This window comes from Lissotriton vulgaris, chromosome 4_1, assembly GCF_964263255.1.
Source record: "Lissotriton vulgaris chromosome 4_1, aLisVul1.2, whole genome shotgun sequence".
NCBI classification, from domain to species: domain Eukaryota; kingdom Metazoa; phylum Chordata; class Amphibia; order Caudata; family Salamandridae; genus Lissotriton; species Lissotriton vulgaris.
This window is the reverse complement of record NC_141691.1, coordinates 613463607-613481937: the sequence shown is the minus strand read 5'-3', so window position 1 is coordinate 613481937 and position 18331 is coordinate 613463607.

The following is an 18331-nucleotide window of genomic DNA, read 5'->3' as shown; positions in this document are numbered from 1 at the left end:
TTTACAAACATAATTGATTTATTGTTGCCTGTTTTCCTACTATATTCCATTCTGAATGTTTTTAATAGTTACATTTCTACATGATCCAAGGGTTACATATAGTAAACATCTTGCATATTATCCTTTATTTTCAGGTATGCGGATAAAATACTTGGCATTGGAACGACTTTGCCCACTTGGGCTAGACACCATCAAGCATGAACTATTGACTTTGTTTTCATAAGCAATATGGAGAATTCCACATTTGCTAATCAAGGATTTGCACATTCGCCCACTCGGGCATGAAGTCTTATTCATTATGCTTTAATGTTCGAAGGTTTATTAGTTTAGCAACTTGTATTGAATTTGCAAATGTGCTTTATCCTTTTTACATGCCGAGTTTATAATCACGCACTAGCGTAGAACCTGAAAAATGTCAACATTGGATATTGTGTGCTACATAGTAACTCGTTTATTTCCTTTGTGGTCACGTGCACGAAAGTAAACATGTTTGTATCACTTTAAAAAAGAATGGCCACTAAAACAAATGCACCCGTGAGCAAGAGGCGCAAGCTTCGAAACGCGTAGGGTTGTTTCTGTCCGTGTGCCAATAAAATACTGCACTGCGAGCAACATTTGGGCCCCGGCTCTGGTTTTTTTGCTGAATCTAAAAGCATTGGTGACCAGGAGTGTCATATATATATATATATATATATATATATATATATATATATATATATATATATATATATATATATATATATATATATACATATACATCCTTCAACAAACAGCCCCAAGGAATGCGCACTTCGCATAGCAGGTGCCGGTGTCGAGGACGGGCTTGTCCTCATAACAATTATTTCACCAATGTTCCTCGCATTAAGGAAAACACAGCACTCCAACAAAGTCGTTTTTCTGGATTTATTCTGTGCTATTAATCACCACTGACCATCACCAACGCGTTTCAAACTACAATAGGTCTTGCCAATACCTTTGGCGCCGGATAACGAATCTCCACGAAATGTTTTTAAAACTCGTGGGGCGCTCCGGTCTGCTCTTAAACGGAAAGTTTCGGGGTGATATGGCAAGCGGGGGTCGAGATAAAAGGGGGGCCCAAAACGTGTTTTCTCCATGTTATTTTCCATAGGAAACTTTAGACACGGCTACAGCCTGAACTGCTGAACGGAATTACACCAAATTTGGCAAAAAGGTAGTTCAGAAAGCAACCTTTTTTTTTAAATGGTGTAAATTCGTTCAGCAGTTTTAAAATTATTATTGGAAAAATAAATATATATATCTGGGCAGAGCCTAACCACACATCTCATCGTGAGATCTGATTGGCTGTCAGCACTTAATCCAAGAAGTGTTGGCAGTCATTTAAGGATCAATATACATGATAGCACCTCATTAAAAAGCATTGCAGTTAATAGGAGGTTTTAAGACTTTAGTTACATTATAAATCATTTGTTGATGGTACCATACTCATTTTAGGAATTGTGGTGTGTTCTAAGGTGATTTTACCCTGTGAAAAAGCCTTCTGCTGGGATATCATGAAACATGTTTGAAAGAAAACTGTTTTCTCATGCTTTTCCCACAGAGGTTTGGAAGGTGATCTTTAGGCTAAACTGAGAGAATATTTTCTGTAAATTCACATTATCTTTCTCAGTCATGTGAGAATGAAGTCTGACATTCTCAATCAAACATGTACATCCAACAAGGGCAAAGACTGTCAGATGATTCCTTTGTGTTCTACTGTAGCTTCCAAGAGTGTTCTAAAGAACAACTGGAGTGCTAACAGTCCTACGTATGACAAAAGTATGGCACACCTGAAGCCACCTTGATTGGAATAAAGTGGTAACTCTTAAAACATTTAATTTAAAAAGGAACAAAATGAGAGGGTTCATTTTGCCATTGAAAGTATGATTAGTCAATCAATCAATCAAATCATTTGTAAAGCGCACTACTTACCCGTGTGGGTTTCAAGGCGCTGAGGGGGATGGCGGTGAGGGGGGTTGCTGCTGCTACTGGTCAAAGAGCCAGGTCTTGAGTCGTCTTCTGAAGGTCAGCAGGTCTTCAGTTTGTCGTAGGTTGAGGGGGAGGGTGTTCCAGGTGTTGGCGGCGCGGTGGGAGAAGGACCTGCCTTCGGACGTGGTTCCGTGGATGCGCAGGACCGTTGCCAGGGCGTGGTCAGCGGAGCGGAGTTTCCTGTTGGGTACGTAGAAGGAGAGTCGGCTGTTGAGATAGGCTGGGCCGGTTTTGTGGAGTGCCTTGTGTTAGTGGACCAGGAGCTTGAAACAGATTCTTCTGTCGACAGGGAGCCAGTGCAGGTTCAAGTGGGGGGTGATGTGGTCACGGCGCGGGATGTTGAGGATAAGGCATGCAGATGCGTTCTGGATTCTTTGCAGTGTGTTGATGAGCTTCGACAAAGCTCCGGCATAGAGGGCGTTTCCGTAGTCAAGTCTGCTGCTGACTAGGGCCTGGGTGACTGTTTTCCTCGTGTTTGTCGGGATCCATTTGAAGATTTTGCAGGGCATGCGGAGGGTGTTGAAGCAGGTGGAGGAGACTGCATTGACTTGTTTGGTTATGCTGCAGAAAGAAAAATTAGCGCACATTTTGTTTGAGTGACTTCTCAAATCCTCTACAATTTCATAAAACAATTCTGATATGCAGACTGAAACATGCACTTTCAATACCAGCAGCAGACTTCCCAGGTGAGCAGTAGCTTTACTACAGTGATCTAATAAGCAACTAGAGTGCTACCATTCTGAATTCATGGCAAATGTGTGACACATCTGAATGCCTTCTTGATGGAATCAAAGTAAAAAACTGAAAGTATTTCCTACTGAGGAGACTGCAGTAAATGAGGAAATTAGGAAACTTCAAAACAAATAAGTCTCCGAAGATGGCCACCAGAGACAAAAGAGCACACATATCACCCAGATGTAGCCCAAGTATAGCCCAATGACAGAATGTCCCAGAGTGTTCTAAAGAACAACTAGAGCGCTAACAGTCTTATTATGACAAAAGTATAGCACACTGAAGCCATCTTGATTGGAATAGAGTGGTAACACTTAAAACATTTAATTTGCAAAGGAACAAATGAGGGGGTTCATTTTGACATAGAAATTATGATTAGTGCTGCAGAAAGAAATATTAGGGCACATTTTGACTTCTCAAATCCTCTTCTATTTCCTAAACGAAATTCTGACATGCAGACTGAAACATGCACTTTGAATACCAGCAGCAGACTTACTTGGTGAGCAGTAGCTTTACTACAGTGATCTAATTAGCAACTAGAGTGCTAACATTCAGAGTTTATGGCAAATGTGTGACACATCTGAATGCCTTATTGATGGAACCAAAGTAACTGAAAGTATTTCCTACTGAGGAAACTGCAGTAAATGGGGAAATTAGGAAACTTCATAACAAATAAGTCTCCCAAGATGGCCACCAGAGACAAAAAAGCCAAAATGTAGCACAAATATCAACCAGATGAAGTCCACATGTAGCCCAATGACAGAAGTGTGCAAAACACTTTTTATTTTTTGTGTTTTTGCAGTTTTATATAGTGCAGACTTGTCAGGTATTGGAGTGATTTACATGAGCATTGGTTACATCAGATTAAGTGATTTGACCAGAATAACAGAAGGTCGAGCTGAAGCAGAAACTCCAACCTGGTTCCCCAGTTGCAAAGTCTACAGTTATGGAAGTAACACCACATCCTCTCACCTAAGTGCAACCTTCAATCAAGTGGTCAACTGGATAAAAAAACATAAAGATAATTTAAAAGTGCTTTGTTGCTATTTCAAAAATCTGAAAATATGTCCTCATTTTAGTTTTTTAGAGCACTAACCATAATTTTAATGCAAATAAGACCCTCTCATATATGTAATTTCTAAAGGAAATGCTCTAGGTATTACAGTTTTGTTTACACCAAGATGATGTCAGGCGTTCCACACTTTTGCAATAAGTATAGAAAGCTAGCAATCTAGTTGTTCATTAGGATACTGTTGAGACGCAGAGGCCAGGGGCAAGGACTCTGAAAATTGACGGCAGGTAGTAGGGTGCAGAGGCAACAATTTGACCACACTGGGCAGGCAGGAAGGGCAGTGGCAGCACAACAGACTATGGAGGGCAGTGGAAAGGCGGCAGGGGCAATAAACCAACAATACAGGACTGGCAAGAGAGGCTGTGGCAATATAATAGACCATTGTGGCCATGAGGAAGAGGCAGTGGTGGTACAACCATACATGCCAACAGACCCGATTCAGCCAGGAAACAACGTCCAATGTTTTAAGCCCAAATGGGCTTTATTTGATCTGTCTCCTGTCTACAATCTCCTCTTTTTCAATGTAAGTCAAAGGGGAAAATCAATACCCCAGTTTTTTTCAAAATCTCCCTCTTACCAAGTTCAAAATGTTAGCAAGAATGGTATATTGGATCATGGAAGGCAGGAGGAATTGGGGTAGGGACATGGACTCGGATAACAGAGGACAGGAGGGACATGGAGAGGTGCACCAAACTGACCCTACAGGACAGGCATCAGGGTTTGCAGCAGCACAATACACCACACAGGGCATGCGGGACGGGAGTGCAGCACAACAATCCATAGAAAGCAATAGGGAAGGGACAGGACCATGCACATGGACAACAGAGATCAGAGGGGAAAGAGGCAATGGTAATTAGCTGACCATAATGGACAGACAGGAGAGAAAGTTGCAGCATAACGGACCTTAAAGGGCAGGAGGGACGGATCACGGGCATTACAATGGAACAGACCAGCCAGGAGGGAGGGAATAGGGGTCCACACATGGAAAAAGAGGGCTAATGCAAGGGGGCAGGGTAGGAGTAGCAAGATGACCATGGAGGTCAGGCAGGATGGGAACTAGAAGCAAGAAACACCATGGAGAGCAGCAGTGAGACTATAATGGCATACACACGGACCATGGAGGGAAGGTGGGAGGGGGTAAGGGGCAGCTAGCTGATCATACAGGGAAGGTGGGAGGGGCTGTGGCAGCACAGAAGACCATGCATGGCAAGCAGGAGGGTTATGATGGGCAAGAAGAAAGAGGGTGCAGGCGCATTCACAAAGGACCATGGAGGATAGAAGGGAGGGTCAGGACCTGGGCACAGACAAGACAGTTCAGGGAAGGGGCCTCACAAGAGACCACGCGGGGCAGGCAGGAGAAGCAGTTGCAGCACAACAGACCAGGGAGGGCAGAAGGGTGTGGCAGTAAAATGGACCATGGAGGACAGGAGGAAGGGGATAGGGGAATGAAATGTAGACAGGCAGGGTGGAGGTGGCAGGGACAGGTTACAGTCATCTGACAATGCTAGGCAGGTGGGAGGGCAGTGGCAGCTCAACAGAACACTCAGATTAGATAGGAGTGACAGGTCCATGGAACATGGTGGGCAAAAAGGATAGAGCAGGGGCATGCACACAGACATCGAAAGGCAGATGAAGGAGAATAGGGGCAGCAAGCTAAACAACGGGCTAAGCAGGAGGTCAATGATGGGGCATAGAATTTGGGCAATGGAGGGCAGAAAAAGTGGACTGGTACGTCATGCTAAATGGAGGGCAGTGGCATCACATCAGACCATGCATGGCAGGAGGGAGGAGGCTAGTCCATGGATTTAGACAACAGAGGATAGGGAGGAGGTGGATGGGGCAGCAAGCTAACTGTTCAGAGAAGGCGGGAAGGACAGTGGTAGAACAACGACCACACAGGGCTGTAATAAGGGAGCAGGGACGTGGACTTGGACAATGGATGGCTAGGAGGAGGGAAGGCAGGAGCAGTAAGCTTGGGTGGGGGCAGCACAATACCAGGACCGACTTCCAACCCCCCACCATCCATTGTGATATGCATCTTACTTAACGTTAAAAAAAATTGAAATTTGATGAAAAAAACAATGATTTTAGGGACGGTATTGTTAGACTCAGATTTCACTCATACACAACCAGTGAAATTTAGTAGTTATAGTTACCTAAGCTAACTATAACTTACACCCCTGCAATGTACTGCTAATGACCTCAGACATTACATCATTCATGACATGGTCAGTTACATCGCTCATGACATCACTCATGACATCTCAAATGAGCTGTGAATGGAATGGAACTATAAATACTAGAACTTTATTTAGGGATAGTGTGTGTATATTAACACCCCTTTTTTTTCTTTTCTTTCGTGTAAGAACCATTATAACAAGTAACGTGCCCAGATTAATATGGCCGATAGCCTTTCACTTTAAAGTAATGTGTAGTCCATTGTTTATGCTGATGTTTGCAATCCTAAGTATGTTTATTATGAATAAGCCACGTTGACGAACATACACGTACAGCGGTCAGTGGGCAAGATATGCTGAAATTACATTGTGTGCATATTAACATTTGTTTTCTTTGCTTTATTGTATAAATTCCTTAATTTTCACATCATGATCAGGCCAATATGGCCGCCAGCTTTTTGGATTAAAGTAATATGTAGTCCTTTGTTAATGTTGGCAACTGGAGGCATTTGTACATTTAAATAAGGATGCTACAATGACATCTTGTATCGTTATCAAGTTTCGGATGAGCCGAAATGCGTGGATCATGTCCTTTGCAGATTAAACACTTCTAAACTACAACCTGAGTGCTGATTCCTTCCTTGTAAGAGTGAAAGGAGATTAAATACATATATATAAAATTCACTGGAAAAAACACAAGTATCAGGGACATTATAGTTAGAAATTAGCATTTAAAAAAACCTCAGAAATTCACTGAAAAAACCACAGGTTTCATGGACATCATAGTTAGTTGGACATTTCACTCGTACAAAACAAGAGAAATTCGGTAGTTATAGATAGTTGTGCTAACTATAACTCGTGCCCCCGCAATGCACTGCTGATCAATCAATCAATCATATTATTTGTAAAGCGCGCTACTTACCTGTGAGGGTTTCAAGGCGCTGAGGGGAGGGGGAGCTGCTACTGTTTGAATAGCCAGGTCTTGAGGAGTCTCCTGAAGGTCAGTAGGTCCTGTGTCTGGCGTAGGTGGAGGGGGAGGGTGTTCCATGTCTTGGCGGCGAGGTGGGAGAAGGATCTACCGCCGGTGGTTGCTCATCGGATGTGGGGGACGGTGGCGAGGGCATGGTCTGTGGAGCGGAGCTGGCAGGTGGGGGTGTAGAAGTTGAGGCGGCAGTTGAGGTATGCTGGTCCGGTGTTGTGGAGTGCTTTGTGTGCGTGGGTGAGGAGTTTGAAGGTTATCCTCTTGTTGACAGGGAGCCAGTGCAGGTCTTTAAGGCATGGTGTGTTGTAGCTGCGGCGCGGGATGTCGAGGATCAGACATGCTGAAGCGTTCTGGATGCGTTGGAGCCGTTTGAGGAGCTTCGTCGAGGCTCCGGCATAGAGGGCGTTTCCGTAATCCAGTTTACTGCTGACGAGAGCTTGGGTGACCGCCCTTCTGGTTTCGGTGGGGATCCACTTGTAGATCCTGCGAAGCATACAGAGGGTGTTGAAGCAGGAGGAGGTGACGGCATTGACCTGCTTTGTCATGGAGAGGGTGGAATCGAGGATGACCCCTAGGTTGCGTGCGTGGTCGGTGGGTGTGGGGGCCGTTCCTAGCGAGGAGGGCCACCAGGAGTCATCCCAAGCCGAGGAGGTGGACCCGAGGATGAGGACCTCCATTTTGTCTGAGTTCAGATTCAGCCGGCTGTTTCTCATCCAGTCGGCGATGGCCGTCATTCCCTCGTTGAGGTTGGTTTTGGCTGTGCGAGGGTCTTTGGTGAAGGAGAGGATCAGCTGGGTGTCGTCGGCATAGGAGATGATGTTGAGGTTGTGCAGTCGGGCGATGAGGGTGAGCCCTGGGGTACGCCGTAGATGATCTCGGTGGCTTCGGTGCGGAAGGGAGGAAGGCAGACGCTCTGTGTTCTACTGGAGAGGAAGGAGGTGGTCCAGTCCAGGGCCTTCTCTTGAATCCCTGCGTTGTGGAGGCGTGCGCGTAGGATGTGGTGGCAGACCGCGCCGAAGGCAGCCGACAGATCCAGGAGGATGAGGGCCGCGGTTTCACCGTTGTCTAGCATTGTTCTGATGTCGTCGGTGGCGGCTAGGAGGGCTGTCTCGGTGCTGTGGTTGCGGCGAAATCCAAACTGGGACGAGTCCAGGATGCTGTTTTCCTCGAGGAACCTGATTAGTTGTATGTTGACGTCCTCCTCGATGACCTTCGCCGGGAACGGGAGCAGGGATATGGGTCAGAAGTTTTTGAGGTCCTTGGGGTCAGCCGTTGGTTTCTTCAGTAGGGCGTCGATCTCGGCATGCTTCCAGTCCTCAGGCAAGGTCGCTGTCTCGAGGGAGCTGTTGATGGCCTTCCGGAGGTGGGGTGCAACGGTGCTGGCCCTGTTGAAGATGTGGTGAGGGCATGGATCTGTCAGGGATCCAGAATGTACGGAGTTCATGATCTTGATGGTGTCGTTGTTGTCTATGTTGGTCCAGGAGGTCAGGCGGTTGGTGCGAGTGGTGGTCGTGGGTGTCTCGGTGGTCACGGTGTTGAAGCTGTCGGTGGTTGCCGGGGCGCGGTCGCGGTGTTGAAGCTGTCGTGGATGTCCGTGATCTTGCGGTGGAAGAAGGTGGCCTGTGTGTCACACAGTTCTTGCGAGGTTGGGATGTCGTTGGCGCTGGAGTTGGGGCTGGAGAGTTCTTTCACGATGTTGAAGAGCTCTTTGCTGTTGTGTGCATTGTTGTCTAGGCGGTCTTTGAAGGAGGCTCTCTTGGCGGATCTAATGAGGTGGTGGTGGTTGCGGGTAGCGTCCTTGTGAGCTGCGTGGCTTTCTGGGGTTCGTTCGCGGGTCTAGTTCTTCTCTAACTTACGGCAGGTTTTCTTGGATGCCTGGAGGTCTTGGGAGAACCAGCTCGCTTTCTTTCTGGTGTGGCTGGAGGAGGGTTTCTTGATTGGGGCAAGGGCATTGGCGCAGTCTTCGATCCATTGTCTGAGGTTGTGGGCTGCGGCGTCCAGGTCTGTCGGGTCTGCGGGTGGGCTTTGGGCGAGGGTGGTGGTTAGCTGGTCATCGGTGGCTTTGCTTCAGCAGCGGTGTGGCATCTGTTGGGTGCGGTGGGGTGTGACGGGTTTCCGAAAGGTGAAGTGGATGCAGCGGTGGTCGGTCCGGTGGAGTTCGTTGGTGTGGTTGAAGCAGACGTGGGTGCTTGCTTAGAAGATGGGGTCCAGCGTGTGGCCGACAGAGTGGGTGGGCGTCATGACGAGTTCTCTGAGTCCGTGGTTGGCGAGGTTATCGATCAGGGTGGAGGAGTTGGGGTCGTTGTTGTTCTTGAGGTGGAAGTTCAGGTCCCCGAGGAGGATGTAGTCCATGGAGGCGAGGGCGTGCGTGCTGACCAGGTCGGCGATGGAGTCGCAGAACTGTGGTGGGGGTCCGGGGGTCTGTAGATGAGTGTTCCTCTGAGGGTGGTGTTGGGGTCGGTGTGGATCTGGAAGTGTAGGTGTTCGGTGGTGCAGAGGGTGTCAGCATCGTTTGTCGAGATATTGAGGGTGTTCTTGTGGATGATGCCGAGTCCTCCTCCTACTCCGTTGGTGCGTCCTTGCGGATGACCTTGTAGCCTTCCGGGATGGCTATGGCGATGGCTGAGGAGGAGTTCAGCCAGGTCTCGGTCAGGAATGCGACGTCAGGGCTGTGGGTGTCGAGTAGGTCCCAGAGTTCAACTGCGTGTTTCCTGGTGGAGCAGGTGTTTAGGAGAATGCAGCGAAGGTGGTTGGATTGATTGGCGGATGGGTTGGCAGGCTGGATGCTGGTGTAGCTGCAGTTTCGGCAGGTGAAGTGTCCGTGGGTGCGTTTTGGGGCAGACAGGTAGCAGGTGCTTGATCATCCGGTGTTGAGTGCGTGGAGGGTTCCGGTGGCGTAGTGGAGATGGGTGTTGTGCCGGTGGCGGGGGCCAGGGGCTCTGGTGCTAGGCGGGGTCCAGGCGCAGACGGGCGCAGACGGGCTTGCCTTAGGCCCGTTCACCGCGCGCGGCCGCTTCACAGTCTACATAAGACGTTGATGGGAGGGAGGAGCAGCTGGGTTCCAGGAGCGGGGTGGTGAATGGGCTGTCCGGGAGGCAGGGAGGCAGCGGCGGGAAGAGTGCGGCGAAGGTGACAGGCTCAGCGGAGGCTGGGACCAGGGGCAGGCAGAGGCAGCAAGCGGGCAGGCCAAGTCAGCTGGCAGCAGGAGACAGCAGCAGCAGACCAGGGTGGGCAGGCGGCAGCGGAGTGGGGGCAACCTAACCTGTAGGCAGGGTCAGAGGTCGCTCCCTACGCTGCTACGTGTTCTCCTTAAGAGTGCTGATGGGAGGGAGGAGCAGCTGGGTGGCGGGAGCGGGGCGGCGAATGGGCTGTCAGGGGGGCGGGCCACAGGGAGGCAGCGGCGGGAAGAGTGCGGCGAAGGTGACTGTCTCAGCAGCGGCTTGGACAGGGGGAAGGCAGAGGCAGCAAGCGGGCAGGCCAAGTCAGCTGGCAGCAGGAGACAGCAGCGGGACACCAGGGTGAGCAGGCGGCAGCAGCGTGTGGGCGACCTAACCTGTAGGCTAATGACGTCGCATATTACATCACTCATGACATGGTCAGTGACATCACTGATAACATCTCAAATGACATCACTGATGACATCATCCACATGATCATCTGATGCACCTCCTCATACCCTAAAATGCAGACTACCAGTTCTCGAAACCATAGACACACCAATACTAGTACAGCTACAATATTCTGGGCACTATGCATGCAGACCTCTAATCAGCTATGTAGCATTGATACAGTCTTTTAAATACTCAGTTAGTACCTATGCAGTCTAGGCATCCTTCTGTCTGTCCCAAGCACTTGTCCATTCACCCATCCAGCACTATGTACGTATCCTATCACTCTGCCAATACCTAAGCACTTATAAAGTTAGCAAGTACTCTATTTGCAGCACGGAAATTACTCCAGTTATTAGTCATATACTTAAGGAATGGTCTAGCCACGAACCCAAGTACAGGTACAATGTTTTGTACACTATGCATTCAGATCTCTAACAAGCTACATACTATTAATACGCTCTTATGAATACCTAGTTAATACCTATGGAGTGTTGGAATCCTTTGGTCTGTGTCATGTATTTCTCCAAACACCCATCCAGCACTAACTACGTATCCTATCACTCAGCCAATACTTAAGCACTTATAAATTCAACATGTACTCTCTTTGCAGCATTGAAATTATTCTAGTTACCTAAGGAATGGCATAGCCATACACACTAGTACAGCTACAATATTCTGTGCACTATGCATGAAGACCTCTAATCAGCTACATAGCATTGATACAGTCTTTTAAACACTCAGTTAGTACCTATAGACTCTAGAAATCCTTCTGTATGTCCCATGCAGTTCTCCATTCATCCATTCAGCACTATCTACGTATCCTATCACTTCACCAATACCTAAGCACTTATAAATTGAGCATGCACTTTCTTTGCAACACTGAAATTACTTCAGTTATTAGTCATATACTTAAAGAATGGCCTAGCCACTAATACAAGTGCAGGTACAATATTTGGTATACTATGCATGCAGACCTTTAACCAGATACATACTATTGATACACTCTTCTAAATATCCAGTTAGTATCCATGCAGTGTAGGAATCCTCCTGTCTGCCCAATGCATTTCTCCAATCATTCATCCAGCACTAGCTACTTATCCTACAACTCCACCAATACCTAAGCACTTATAATAACTGAAAAAAACGTTTAGCATTTGTTTATATGTACTACTGTCAAGGTAAGATTAAGTAATCCAAACACTATCATTGCACAACTACATTCAGCTGTGCACTATATATATAAACCTCTAACCAGCTACTTAGTAAAGTACCACCCATGCAACCTAGGAATCCTCCTGTCTGTCCCATGCACTTTTCCAATCATCCATCCAGCACAATCTACGTATCCTATCACTCCACAATACCTAAGCACTTATACATTCAACACGTACTCTCTTTGCAGCACTGAAATTATTCTAGTTACTAGTCATGTACCTAAGGAATGGCCTAGCCAGTAAAACTAGTACAGATACAATATTCTGTGTACTATGCATGCAGACCTCTAATCAGCTACATAGCATTGATACAGTCTTTTAAATACTCAGTTATTACCTATGCAGTCTTGGAATCCTTCTGTCTGTCCCTTGCACTTCTCCATTCATCCATCCAGCACTATCTACGTATCCTATCACTCCACCAATACCTAAGCACTTATAAATTCAGCATGCACTTTCTTTGCAACACTGAAATTACTCCAGTTATTAGTCGTATACTTAAGGAATGGCGTTGGCACTAACACAAGTGCAGGTACAATATTTTGTACACTGCATGCACACCTCTAACCAGCTACAAACTACTGATACACTCTTCTAAATATCCAGTTAGTACCTATGCAGTGTCGGAATCCTCCAGTCTGTCCCATGCATTTCTCCAATCACCCATCTAGCACTATCTACTTATCCTATTACTCCACCAATACCTAATCACTTATAAATTCACTATATACTCTGTTTGTAATACTGTAATTATTCTAGTTACTAGTCATGAACTTATAAAATGGCCTAGCTACTAACAAAAGTACAGCTATAATATTTTGTGTACTATCCAAACAGACCTCTAACTAGCTACATACTATTGATACACTCTTCTAAATACCCAGTTAGTACTCATGCAGTGTAGGAATCGTCCAGTCTGTCCCATGAACTTCTCTAATCACTTATCTACCACTATCTACTTATCCTATCACTCCACCAATACGTAAGCACTTATAAATTAAGTGTTCACTCTGTTTGCAACACTGTCATCATTCCAGTTACTAGTGGTATTCTTATAAAATGACCTAGGCACCAACACAAGTACACATAAAATATTCTGTGCATAATCCCTACAAATCTCTAAGCAGATACATACTATTGGTCCACTCTAATAAATACTGAAGTAGTACCCATGCAGCGTAGGATACCTCCTGTCAGTCTCATGCAATTCTTCAATCACCCATCCAGCACTACGTTTTTACTGTATCAATCTTCCAATACCTGAGCACTTATGGGGAAGACTTACAAGCACCCTGCACCACCAGTACGTCACTTTTTGTAACGTAGTGATAGCGCCAGGCGCGCCTTTCTCGAGCAGTGTTGCTCGAGAAAGGCGAATTCTGGGCTAATGTCCATTACAGGTGTTCCTGAGGTCGCTTCAGATGTACTTGCCACAGCAGGTGAGGGGTTCAAAGCAGTTCGCCTCTTTTCCTCTCGAGCAAGATTGAGACGAAGTGTGGTCCGGAGATGCTTGTACATAGAAGCAGTTCCAGAAGAGTATTTTTTTTCACCGCCTCTTGACAGGACTCGGTCACAATTTTTGCACGTCACCTTTCTCGCATTTACTTTCTTCTCTCCAGGTGGAAAAGTGAAGAATTTCCACACAACAAATTCCGACCTCTGTGGACATTGTGCCTCCTGCGAGAATTCTTCTTCAGAAGATACTTCCTCCTGCTGCTGCTGCTGTCCAGATGCCATTTTGTTTGATATTTTTTGAAAAACACCACAAGAAACAAGCAAAAAGGGTTCTTGTAGTAAAAGAGATGTCTCTCTAAAGATGCTCCCACAAGAATGATTAAAATGGGTGGGGTCCTTCAATAGTTACAGTACGAAATGTTATGAACCAATGAAATCTTTTTTTGGAGATCACGTGGGATCCACGCACTCACGAAACACGTACCTGACGCGACTTCGCGAAAATATATTTAAAAATAATATAAGTTTATTATAAGTGCAAATATATTATTTTTATGAATATCTTAGATAATCTGTTGCCCTAATATGTATATCAAAGACATATACATATCATTTTAGAACATAAAAACTTGCCACTGCGCAAGCGTCGCGTACCGTAACGCGCATGTGTTGCAAATGCACAGGAGCAGGAGTCACGGACTGGTCGCATACCAATCGCGCATTTCACGTAATCTTAAATGTGTATGCTGTAACTGAAAAACACGCAGCCGTCGCACACCGTATGCAGATCCTTCATGACGTTTTTTAAAATGGCGGCTAGAATCCACGCACCCACCGTGATGTGTAAGCTTTGGGTGCGCGACTCCGAAAAAAATGAGGATTTTTTAAAATAAATAAACAGTTAAAAAACTGTAGAAAATCAGTACAAAAAAATAGATATAAGTACTATTACACTTAAAAATTAGCAATTAAAAAAGCCTTGAAATGCACTGAAAAACCATATATTTCAGAGACTTTATAGTTAGAAATTAGCATTTAAAAAACCTTAGAAATTCACAGAAAAAACCATAGGTTTCAGGGGTGTTATAGTTAGCTGAACATTTCACTCGTACAAAACTATAGAAATTTCTCCGTTGTAGTTAGTTCTGCTGATTATAGCTTGCGCGCCCGCCATGCACTGCTGATGATGTCACATATCACATCATTCATGACATGGTCAGTGACATCACTGATGACATCACTGATGACATCTCAAATGACATCACTGATGATATCACTGATGACATCATCCACGTGACAATCAGATACACCTCATCATACACTAGTATATCTTTTCATCACTCACTGTAAAATAGAGTACCATATTTGAAACCATTGACACACCAATATCAGTTACTATATACCCACTCACTGATTCCTAAGTCTACACACACAACTACCCATTCATTACCAGAGGCACTTATACATGCAGTCACTAATTAATAGAACACTATCAAATGCACTTATACACATATATAGACATTGACACATCAGCAGTAATCTCAGTCGGTTATGCAGTCATTCTACTCACTCATGAAAAAAATAAATCACACTTACATTTACTCACTTACACAATTATACACACAAAACCTCATTTACTAAAACACATAGTAACTCATAGTTAGTATGTTAAAAAATCACCATTACAATTATACACTCATTCATATAGTTACTTTCACAATCACTGACTCTTACATATACTTATTTATATACACCAACTCTCACATACAATGTCTTTTATTTTTTACTTTGTTGAAGATGTACAACTAAAACATATATTTGCTATCCAACACACAAATAAAATCACTCAGTTACCCAAATAACTGTGTCCACATGCACTCTTGAACCTATACACCTAGTCAATCAACCATTCATACATCTATGCATAGAGTTACACACACCCCATCCAACCACACACAAACTCAGTGTCCCATACAAATCCTCACCCAACTAATCAATAACTAATATACACACTCATGTAGTTAGTGACTAACTGATGCAGCATGTTATACAACAACAGAGACAGTGATGCACACATTCACATAGTTTAATTACTAATCCATGTATTAAGTGAGGCACTATTAATTACTCACTTAAACAGACATTAAAACAGCTACTAAATCCTCCATCCAGACAGTTATATATCCACTCAATCTTCAATACAGATTTGTATATATATAATACATATTAAAATTTCAAACTAAACCACATTTACTGGATGACGTCATCAGTGATGTCATTTGAGATGTCATCAGTGATGTCACTGACCATGCCATGAATGATGTAATATGTGACATCATCAGCAGTGCATTGCAGGCGCGCGATTTATAGTTAGCAGAACTAACTATAACGGAGGATTTTCTATGGTTTTGTACAAGTGAAATGTCCAGCTAACTATAACACCCCTGAAACCTATGTTTTATATTATATAACTTTCAAGCCAAATGTCATGGTTCCAAGTGTTTTATTCCACACTTGGAAGTGGCAATATGTTTTTTCTCAAATTAATCCTGATAAATTTTGACTTTCCTCATGAGCCTTGATTACAGGTGTGCGAGTCTATTAAGTAGAGTGACCACATGATTTACATACAGGCTGCTATCGAGCCTAGTAGTTCTTAAATAATACAAGAACCAGCTTGCAATGCAAATAAATTATTCAAGTTCTCTGCACATTTGCAGTGTGTGTTATATCTAGGAGGTCAAATACCATCAAGGCACTGCAGTGGCATTATAGTTCCAAATATGGCATTGCTGGCAGAATAAAGTGACTGTGTGCATTTAAAATTAGTTTATTGCACATAGTTGCCATGTCATGAAAATGTCATATCAAAATAAAGGGATCTGAAACCAGAAAGAGGCAGTCTCATACCCACATATTTGATAATTGTTGCAAAGTCGTTCTATGCCCTGGGCACCCCCAGATTTTTTGCTGACTTTTACTGGTGGTAACTGACTCTGACTGTCCCTGGGCTCTGTCTAACCAGGCCCAGGGCCAGTGCTATGCTGAAAACACACTTTGAATACAGTGAAAACACTTACATGCGCTAGGGTACAGTATGGGTTAGCGTACCCCTATGATTGGCATGATGTCCCCTATAAAGCCCTAGTACATAATAGGGCAAGGGGATACAAACTACCTTTTAAGTCCCTAGTATATAATAGGGCATGGCAGTTTAGAGGCCAGGGGCCCTTTCTGCACTTGCATGTGTACACTGCTGAGGCCTCAGTTCATTAGGCAGGACTGCTTTTAACATGGACATTGTGCCCAAACTTGACTTTGGTGTTTAGGGCACCTAAAAGTCAATAAACTACAATATATTGGCATATTCAGTACCCCCAGGGTCTCCCCATTGGTGTCCCAGTGGAGGGGGTCAGGTATTTTTAAGGTAGACCCTTATAAAAAAGGTTTTATATGCCTTGGGTTTAGAGCACATGTCAGTTCCTCCATTGTAGTAAAGTGCCTCCCAAAATTCGTTTTTGTGCCAGGAGCCCTGTGGAGTAAGGATATTCACTATTTTTACATATTCAGAAATGTTAAAGTCTTCCCTAGGCGTTCCAGGGAAGGGGGGTCCTATATATGTTGGCAGGGTCCTTACAAAAGATGTTTTATAAGTTCTGGTGTTGGAGAACGTGCAAAGTCATTTTCCCCATTGCAGATCCCTAGCCACATAGATTAACATGGCAAGACATTTTAAATGAATAGTTCCCACCAGGAGAATCAGAAACGTTTCCTTCATGGGCTCACTAGAATGGTTTTGATAAATCCAACAAAATACTATTGTTCAAGTTATCCTATAATGTACAGACAAGAAGTTATAAGACTTTCTTTTCTGTAAGCCGAAATTCAGCCTTCCGTGATCTGTCATGATCGGTCTGAGTTAAGTGGATTAGCCAGGCTGCTTTGATCAGGTGATAAGTGGCCCCTGGGATAAAAGAAGAGCCACTCTGGTAAGCAAGGGTTCTGCTACATAGGAATGCCAGAGCAGGGCGAGGGATTGTAAATAATGATCTTCAATAGAAGGAAGAGGCAGGCAGCTATACCCCATCCACTTCCACTGCCCAGAGGTGTCTGCCCCCCGCTGCTGCGCACCCAGGCTACTGCACCCCATCCACTTCGACTGCCTAGAGGTGTCTGCCTGCTGCTGCGCACCCAGGCTGCTGCACCCCATCCACTCCTACTGCCCGGAGGTGACTGCCCGCCGCTGCGCAAACAAGTCTCTCTGCCCACCTTTCGCAACCTGTGTGTAAAAAAGAGGGCCTACCAAGTGCCACTGCAAGCCGCAAGCCTGAGGCCCGCGGACAGTGCGCCCTGCATATCATGCAGCCCCGCTCCGCAGTCCACCAAGTCTCACATTTGGTGCTGGGTCTTGATTTCGCCATGGCAGAGGACATACCAGTGCACTCGGCTTTTCATCGCCGACTGCACACCCGCTCAGCCCTTGCGGTGCCGCAAACTCTGTGACCAGCGAGGCTACACCATGTGGTAGGCCTGCTCTGTCTGATGGCTCATGCCAGGCCCAGCAGGGCACACAAAACCTGAGCTGTCCAGACCGCCAGGACGGGCCATCACCGCAGGTTGCATACCTGCTCAGCAGTTACGGTAACTGTACCTAAGTGGACTGAAAGTCATCATCCCGTGCCGGTGTGCCTGTGCCGGCCGCAGTGCATCCGGTGCGAGCAACTCTGAAATGGCATAGAGCACGTGCGCCCGGTCTTTTTGATTGGCAGGGTCATGTGTCCTGTGATGCCTGTGCTGGATGTGTGTGGTGTGGGTGTATATCAGCCGTGAGGGAGTGGCTGTGGCGTACTGAGAACTAGGATGTGACCACCAGATCACTGCAATTAAAGCCTTGGCCATGTAGCGTTGTTGTCCTTCCCTGGAAGCGAAAGCAGAGTAAGCTGGCCTGGCGTATGCCAGTGCTGCGTGAGGCTGTGAAGAATGACGCTGGAGCTATGGGCGTGGCTCCGTCCTGGGCTGTATGAGGAATCAACTGATGCAGGGGTCCCTGTTGTAGTGCTGCCGTCACCTGGGTCGCAAGC